An 8,445-nucleotide genomic window follows, 5' to 3' on the forward strand; every position below is an offset into this window, starting at 1 on the left:
TTTTTTTTTTTTTTTTTTTTTTTTTTTGGTTTTTTCGAGACAGGGTTTCTCTGTGGCTTTGGAGCTGCCTCAGTCTCTTGAATGATGGGATTTACAGGTGTCTACCACCATACGCAATCTTAATTTTTTTTCAAAGATCATTCATCCAATAAGCAGCAGTGTATTTCTGGAACATACCTACTACTTCATGTTGGGACCAACATTGGGTTTTTTCTTGGTTCTCATTCTGGAATCTGTTTTTCAATTAATCCTTCCTACCCAGTTGAAACACGTGAACACCACTGTTCTCCGAGTTTTACTGCTCCAGCCTGCTTATTTCCACCTTGATCCCTCTGTAGCCAGAAGCTGAACAAATCAAATCAGAATCACCCACCAATAGACTTCTGAGAATCTAAGTCAGCATTCTGCAACAATCTGTTGAGCAACTGTAAATAACACACCTAAGTCAGTGATTTCCAACCTGTGGGTCATGACCCCTTTGGGGTTGCATATATCAGATAGCCTTCTTATCAAATATTTACATTATGACTCAAAGTAGAAAAATTACAACTTTGAAGTAACAAAAATAATTTTATGGTTGGGGATCAGCACAGCATGAGGAACTGTATTACAGGGTAGCAGCGTTAGGAAGGTTGAGAGCCACTGCCCTAAATAACCCGGCAAAGATCAACAGAAGTTTGAGATCTTATTCTTTGGGGCAATCATATTATAAACAACTTTCACAACATCATCAAAACATGCCTTTTAGGATGAAAATCAGAAAACACCTGCAGGGGTCAAAACAGATTCAAGTTCCAAGACAGCATCGAGCCAATACAGACAGACTGTACTTACAAAAGTAAATAAAACCAACTCGTTTGTACCCAGTGCTTATCAAGTGTGGCTGGTCAAAGGCTACACAGTCCAGTTAGGGAAATGATGCCTGTAAGAACTGCTTGCTCTTTGTCAGTTATATCCAGCTCATTAAAGAAATGCCTATTTGTGGTCACTGAAGTGAGGAGGGTGAACTAGACTTAAGGCTAAACAAAAAGCTCTTCCGGAAAAGTGTTCAATGACCATGAACAGCTTCTCACTCAGGAGCTCCAGGTACTTGTTACAGTTTTGCAAACTCCACTTGGTCAAAAGGAAATAATTTTCCACCTAAATCATGCCAAGGCCAATTGGAAAATGTCGTTATGTACGTGTAGTTACGCAAACCGGCACCTCACCTTATCCCTCCCAACTTTTATTAAACATCAACTTCCTGCACCCTTGTCTTGAAAATGATTACCTGTCAGATTTTCCATTGGTCATAAAGCGTCTTGAATGGGAGGGTAAGCACACATCTAACTTATAGTGCCGCCAAAGTTAGAGTCACTCTCTATGAAGGGCCTCCTTTGAAAGTTCTAGCAATGCATATTCCTTAGCAGGCACTTGAGAAAAAAGGCCTGGTCATCTTTATGGCCAGAAGACATGACCTAGACTCAGACGTCACTGGGGCTTATGGGACATTAGCTTCTCCCAGTTCCAGCTGAATGCTGGCCTCGCCTCCTAGTTAAATTTTCGCCTGGGATTACCTCCAAGTCCCGTTCATTATCTCTCTCTGCACAGCTCAAAAAACACATTCAAGGGGCTGGAGAAATGGCTCAGTGGTTTAAGAGCATTGCCTGCTCTTCCAAAGGTCCTGAGTTCAATTCCCAGCAACCACATGGTGGCTCACAACCATCTGTAATGAGGTCTGGTGCCCTCTTCTAACCTACAGATATACACACAGACAGAATATTGTATACATAATAAATAAATAAATAAATAAATAAATAAATAAATATTTATTTATTAAAAAAAACACATTCAAAATGATGAAGCGTTATTCTGTAAAATGGGGACTCAAATCATTCTTTCCAGGGCAGTGGTGGCGCACGCCTTCAATTCCAGCATTTGGAAGGTAGAAGCAGGCTGATCTCTGAGTTCAAGGCCAACCACGTCTGCAGAGAGAGTTCCAAGACAGCCAGAGCTACACGAGATGCCTTGTCTCAAAATACACACACACACACACACACACATACACACATATGTATATATAATTTTATTTACTTATTTTATGTGCATTGGTGCTTTGCCTGCATTGAAGGTGTCAGATCCTCTGGAACCATAGTTACAGACAATTATGAGCTGCCATGTAGGTGCTGGGTCCTTTGGAAGAGCAGACAGTGCTCTCTATATATTAGACAGCCTCTATATTATATATATTCTTATGTGATTGTATTGGATCTTTTTAAATAAACTGAAAACTAAAAAAAAAAATCTGATAGAAATGGAATTTATCACCCAGCACACAGGTGGCTGAGACAGAAGGATCTTGGGTTCCAGGTCACCTAGTCTACATAGCAAAGGCCTGTCTCAAGCTTTGAAGGAGCTGGAAAAGGAGGAGGAAGGGGAATTTGTTGTTATTGTTGTTGTGTTTTTAGAGACAATTTGAGCAGCTGTGATGGGTCTTGAACTCAGATCCTCCTACCTCTGCCTCCTGAGGGGCAGGGAGAATTTTGAATGGAATGCAATACATTGTTATGATCCGCAGCTGCCAGTTTCCCACATGTGATACTCATCTAAATGGCTCACAACACTGAACGTTCTGTCTTACATGCCGAGTTTTAAAAAAATAGAAAAAAAACAGCTTAAAATAAGTTAACTTATGCTGTCTGAACTTTCACATATGCATATTATCGTATTAACTCTGATCCCACTTCTATGTCAATATTTAGGAGGTGCTAGCACCGTAACTCATTGTTGGGAAGAGCAGCCTTGTATTAGAAGGAAGACCAAATGAACAATGCTATCTTAACTTGCCCCAAAACAAAACATTTATCCAAATAGCTGTGGTCTCCACTGTCCTTATTTATAAAGTAACTCTCATGACTGGCTATGCCCAGCCCATAGGGCTGGTGAGTGTGCTAGCTGAATGGAAATGGTCTTAAGGTGCTTTGGACATAAGATGATGTGTTTCAAAAGCATCCACTTCAGTGTATGTCTACATAAACGGTGTCATTTGCCATCAAAAGCCTTTTATTTTGGACCAAGTTAAGGGTTAAAGATGAGATGACGGGTCTTCGGGATTTTAAAGTCAACTCACATGGGTTCAAAGCAATGACTCAATCCTAAGCCCTTTTAGAATGTGCTGGTAGCAAACCAGCACATAGCTTATAGGCTGTACGAAAGAAGGAAACGTCGGTTTTGATTGAAAAGATCCAGCTCAAACATAAGAAAACACCAGGATTTCACCAAGTTGAACACTCAAAACCAACAGGCGATAAAACTGGAGTCCAAGAATAAATAAGGTTAAATATCCCACACACAAACCAATTATTTTCAAGAGAGAGAGAGAGGTATTAGGCTCTTGTGCCTGGAGTTTAATTCCCACAAACAAACGCACAAGCAGATACAGGCAGCACCTTCGCCAAAGCTGAGTCAGGGAAATTATATGAAATCTACCTATGAATCAGGAGAGACTTAAGACAGACCAAGGTGGGTTTACTACCTCCTATTGATCATCCCCTGAGTACTTAGCACGGTGGTGGCATAACCAAGAGACTCCTACTACCCTTCAGATCCTGAAAGCAACTGGGGGGCAGAGGACGGAGGTCAACTTACTAAAATCACACCACCAACACAGACGATAGAAGCCATGAGCCCAGCTTTGCCTAACCAGTGTGTATGTTCTTTCTTACATGCACCTGCTCTGAGTCCCATGACATTTTCACCAACTCTAGCACACAATCTGCTTCCCCAAGGTCTCATACCTGACGTCAAGGTGACACAAACCAGCTAACTGCTGACTTGGCTGGCTTTGTTCCTCCCAACTCTTAAAAGACAGGGAGAAGAAAAGTAATACTCAGCACTGAAGGGTGATGGAGAAGCCTTGTCAGTCAAGATAAAGAGTTGTGCTAGGAGGGGGTGGCATCCACGCGCAAACCCAGCAACGGGAAAGCTAAGGCAGGGATCAAGAGTTCAAGGTCATGGTGAGTTTGAGGTCAGCCTGGGCTACCAAAAACACTATCTCAAAACAAAAGGATAAGTAGAAAATAATTTTCTCTCAGTTATAAGTCTACAATGTTAAGTAGATTGTAATGGCATATGCCTTTAACCCCAGTACTTGGGAAGCCAGAGGCAGGCAGATCTATGAATTCAAGTACAGTTTAGACTAGAGAGTGAGTTCCAGGACAACCAGGGTTACACAGAGAAACCCTGTCTCAAAAACAAACAAAAAACCCCACGTTTTTAACAATTACACCTTTGATATAAAATAGCCTAATTTTTTTTGTAAAAATAAATATAAGTTTTTTCCCCTGTCTCCATTCCCTTTTGATTGACCGGACCCTTACATTCATAATAGAATTTCAGAACTTGCTAAGCCTTTTCTGTAGTTACATTATGATCTTCATAAGGCACCGCCAAACAGCAACAGAAATAGTTCTTAAACATGAAACAAAAAAATTTCATACTACTTCAAATTTGTAAATCAAGTTCAATAGTCAGAGACCCCAGTGAGCCAGCAGAACATGTCACAGAAACAGAAACTACTCAACACAAACCCTATGAAGTGAAATATGAGGGAGAACATTCTCAGACTGCAAAGTCATCTGGATTCCTCTGTAAACTGTAAATACAGAGCTCTCTAAAGAGAAAACAGACCAGATCTCTGTTCAAGAGAAATGGTCAGCTTGTGACCATCTACACAAATGGAGACGATAATAAATTATCACAGGTAGAATTAATTATGCAAAAGTATTTGCACGGGGTGCGCCAGCCATCCCAAGAGTGGCTCCTCATAACTACGTAGGAACGTAGACTATGCATCCCTGTGCCTTCCTGTTCTCTGGTACTGGGCTCCTAATGCATCCTTTTCCAGAACCCAAGACAGGTTGAGCTGCCTTCATTCTCCACCTGCTGAGTAACACTGAATAAGGGGTGAGGGTAAGAAAAGCAAAGGAAGAAAGTGGGGGAAAAACACGAAGGAAATGAACAACTGACTTAAAGTGCTTCTAGCATCTGTAACCGAGGAAAGCACCCTCAAATTCCCACACCATCTAGAAAACTTGTTAGTCACAAAGTACAAACCCACACAGCACAGTGAGATTTCGACTCTCTTGTCACACACTTACAGAGTGTAAAACAGTACTCAGAGAAAAGTAAGGGAAGCCACATGCAAAGGTCTGATGAGGAAAACTGCGCGACCGACAAAGGAATTTTTTAAAGAACTCTTTGTGCCGCAGGTGATGGCACGTAGCTTTAATCCCAATGCTAGAGAGGCGGGACCAGGAGGTTCTCTGTTAGTTCAAGGCCAGACTTGGACTGCTAACACAAGTTCCAGGCCAGTCAGGGTGACACAACGATGATACTCTCTCAAAACAAAGAGAAAAGAAATACCTATTTGCCAGGGGCAGGTTTCTGGAATTGAACCCAGGATCTTATGCCTACTGAGCAACATAGTCCACCTAGCCATCACCACAGTTCTGTTTTATTTCAAAACAGACACATTCACTTGCACAGTCTGTCCTTGAATTTATGATCCTCTTGCTCTAGGCTCCTGAATAAACTGGTCGACCAAGCCCCTGTGAGGATTCTTCGGATACCAAGTTTCTTACCAAAACTTGGTCAAAACAGCAAGTATGGTTTCCAACATAGTGGAGACCGTAATAAATGATGTGTTAACAATTCCCGTGAGAATATTTCTTGTAACATAAATCCTAACACCCTCTGGGAGCTAAAGCCCTTCTGAATCTCTGCCCCTCTACCTCGCAGCATTCTGACCACAGGGAGAGTTCCAAATAGGGTTTGAAACTGATCAAAACTAAATACAATATTCAAACAGTGGGGATTTTGTTCATGGTCTTTTTAAAAAAAAAATCTAGATTACAGCCTGGAAACATAGTTGTAGCTATATGTCTAAATGACATGGTTCTATATGTGGAGTCTAGACTGAGCATCTCATAAAAAACAAGTCATTTTTAATAGACAAGAGATCCTGGGAGACTCGGTCCTTTCTAATCCATTTTTTTTTTCACTTCTCCAATCCTTGTTACTCAACAGGAAGTTGGGCCTTCTGTGATCCTCACTCAAGACAAACCTATAGGATTATGTTAGTAGTGGTCGGTAAACAGATTTCCAACTAGTTAAAGTGCCTAAGAATGATACGATATCAACATAGAGTCTAGTATGTAATGAAAGTTGACTTTTATAGTACAAGGTTATTTAGCTAGTATTCTGGTAACTACAATTCAATCAGCTTGACAGAGAGGTTGGGAATGGGGCAGGTCTATGTTTCAATGGCATATCTAGATTGCTTACGTCTATACTGGCTGTTATTTTTATTTCACAAGACGAGCTAAGCAAGTTATGTTTTACAATAGACACAGTTTCAACTTAATATCATTAATTATTAACCACCGTCAAAAAAAAATTTACCAGGGACTGGAGAGAGATGGCTCCTCCTTTTTATGAGCACTAACTGCGGTTCCGAAGGACCAAGGTTTGATTCCCAGCACTTACATGGTGTCTCACAGCATCTCTAACTCCAGTCCTTGGGGACCTGACACCATCCCTTGGCCTCTGCAAATTCAGGCAAATGCTAATACACATGAAATACTGAAAATAAGTAAAATCTCTTCTTTAATTTACAAGATGAAAAAAAGAAAATTAACTTCTGTGACACTAAACACTTGAATATCTCCTATGAAGTGCTTATCTGAAGAAAGTGAAGAAATTGATTTTTGTTCAAATTGGTGTATGTGTAAATAACACCTGACTTAAATATTACCCCATTACCAGTATACAAAAGGCATAGACGATAAGCTAACAGCCCACCAGTAAAGAGTCACCGATCACTGGCAGAAATTTTTTAAGCTACATGCTCATTTACAAAAGAATGTTCTTTATACTTCTTCCTCTTACGTCCTCTTCTTGTTATTCTAAGTATGGATACTTCTCAGAAAAAAAAATAATATGTCTTTCTTCAGGCCAATTTAGGACACAAGCTTCCCTGAAATGCTTTCAGGGAATGTAATCAGGGTAATCATAATCAATCAGCCCTCAAATTAACACAGTGAGTTCGGCATCCAGCCTAAAATACAATTTATTCGCAAGGGACAAATCTGTATTAAAAGCACACTGAGGTATATAGGGGCCTAGAAATCTTGTCCAAAGCAGCTCGCTGAGGCCCATCAGCCTGCCCTGAGCCTCGGCCACTACTCTCCAACACAAACCAAACTCAGTGATTTCCCGGCACACTGCCCCAGCTTGAAGCAATTTTCATGCAGCCTCTTTCCTCCTTTCCAACTAGTCTGAGAAATAGGGGATGCCAACTTCATTCTTTCACTGCTCAGTTTTTAAACAAAGTCTATGCAAAAAGCAAGCAATGGTGTCTTAAGAGAAACTTAAAATGGACTTTAAGATTATATTTAGTTCGACCTCAAAATCCTTTCTAAGTTTTCTAGGAGGCAAGGTGTGTACTTTCTCTTATTAGTTGGGTTATAATGCATAAATATTGACATCATTAATTAGATTTGGATCTGCTGGCAAGATGTAAGTAAACACGTTTTTACTGTTCTTTATTTAATATGGAGTTTACAATGCAATCCAAGGAAAACTGATTGGTCCTAAAAAACAAAACAATTGTTATGATAAAGATTTGTAGGCATGCTTACAATCTGGAGTCTGGAGGCTATTAAGTGAAATGCCTCTAGACTCAATCTAAAGCAATTTGGCTCATTGTATAGAAAAATAAAATTTTCCTGTACTTTTCTACAAAGTAAAGACCAAACCCCAAATATATCACCCCCAAATGCACATTCTTTCCTTTATCTTGGGCCAAGTGAACAAGCAAAAGTCATAAGTCATATTTCATATCATCATGACAAAACCGCCCACAAGAAAAGGTGACAACTTGTTTCCAAGTAACACTGAAGTCCTTTCAAAACCTGTAACTGCTATCAAGGCAGCCTTTTATGTAATCTGGCTTGGAAATGAACATTTCAAAGAAAAAAACAGTCACATCCATATTCCTAATTATACTGAACCAAACTAAGCAAAGTATGGAGACTGCAAAGTCTACATGCTTGTCAAAGCAGACTATTTAACAAAACACAAAACAGACTTCAGGCTAGCTGAGCCATGGCAAGTAGCCTCTTTTTTCCTTCAGAGGAGGACCATACATCTTCAGTCACTAGTGTGCTCATCCCTCCCTTTGTCAGTTGAGTGCCCTCTCCTGTTGGAGGCATCTTCAGATGCCCAAACACAAACCATGAACAGTAGCTCTTCACTCTCAGCTTGGGAGCTCACTCCAAAGCCTACGGAAAGTACCAAAGGGGCGATTATAAACTTGCTCCTTTCAGTGAAGTCGTTGAAGATCAGGCTTCCATAATAGAGCTAGTGCATGCTCAGGAAAGCCTTTTGTCCCCTTTAATGGTGGCA

At 40.4% G+C, this 8,445-nt stretch overlaps 1 protein-coding gene across 1 annotated transcript in view; it reads right to left on the reverse strand.

Moving 5' to 3' along the window:
- The window catches only part of Mtus1 (microtubule associated scaffold protein 1), a 134,442-nt gene that overhangs the window by 120,614 nt on the left and 5,383 nt on the right, over positions 1-8,445 (reverse strand). The gene's annotated exons all lie outside the window — the stretch shown is intronic.

The sequence above is a fragment of the Microtus ochrogaster genome, linkage group LG7_11 (genome assembly GCF_000317375.1).
Source record: "Microtus ochrogaster isolate Prairie Vole_2 linkage group LG7_11, MicOch1.0, whole genome shotgun sequence".
Taxonomy (NCBI): Eukaryota; Metazoa; Chordata; class Mammalia; order Rodentia; family Cricetidae; genus Microtus; species Microtus ochrogaster.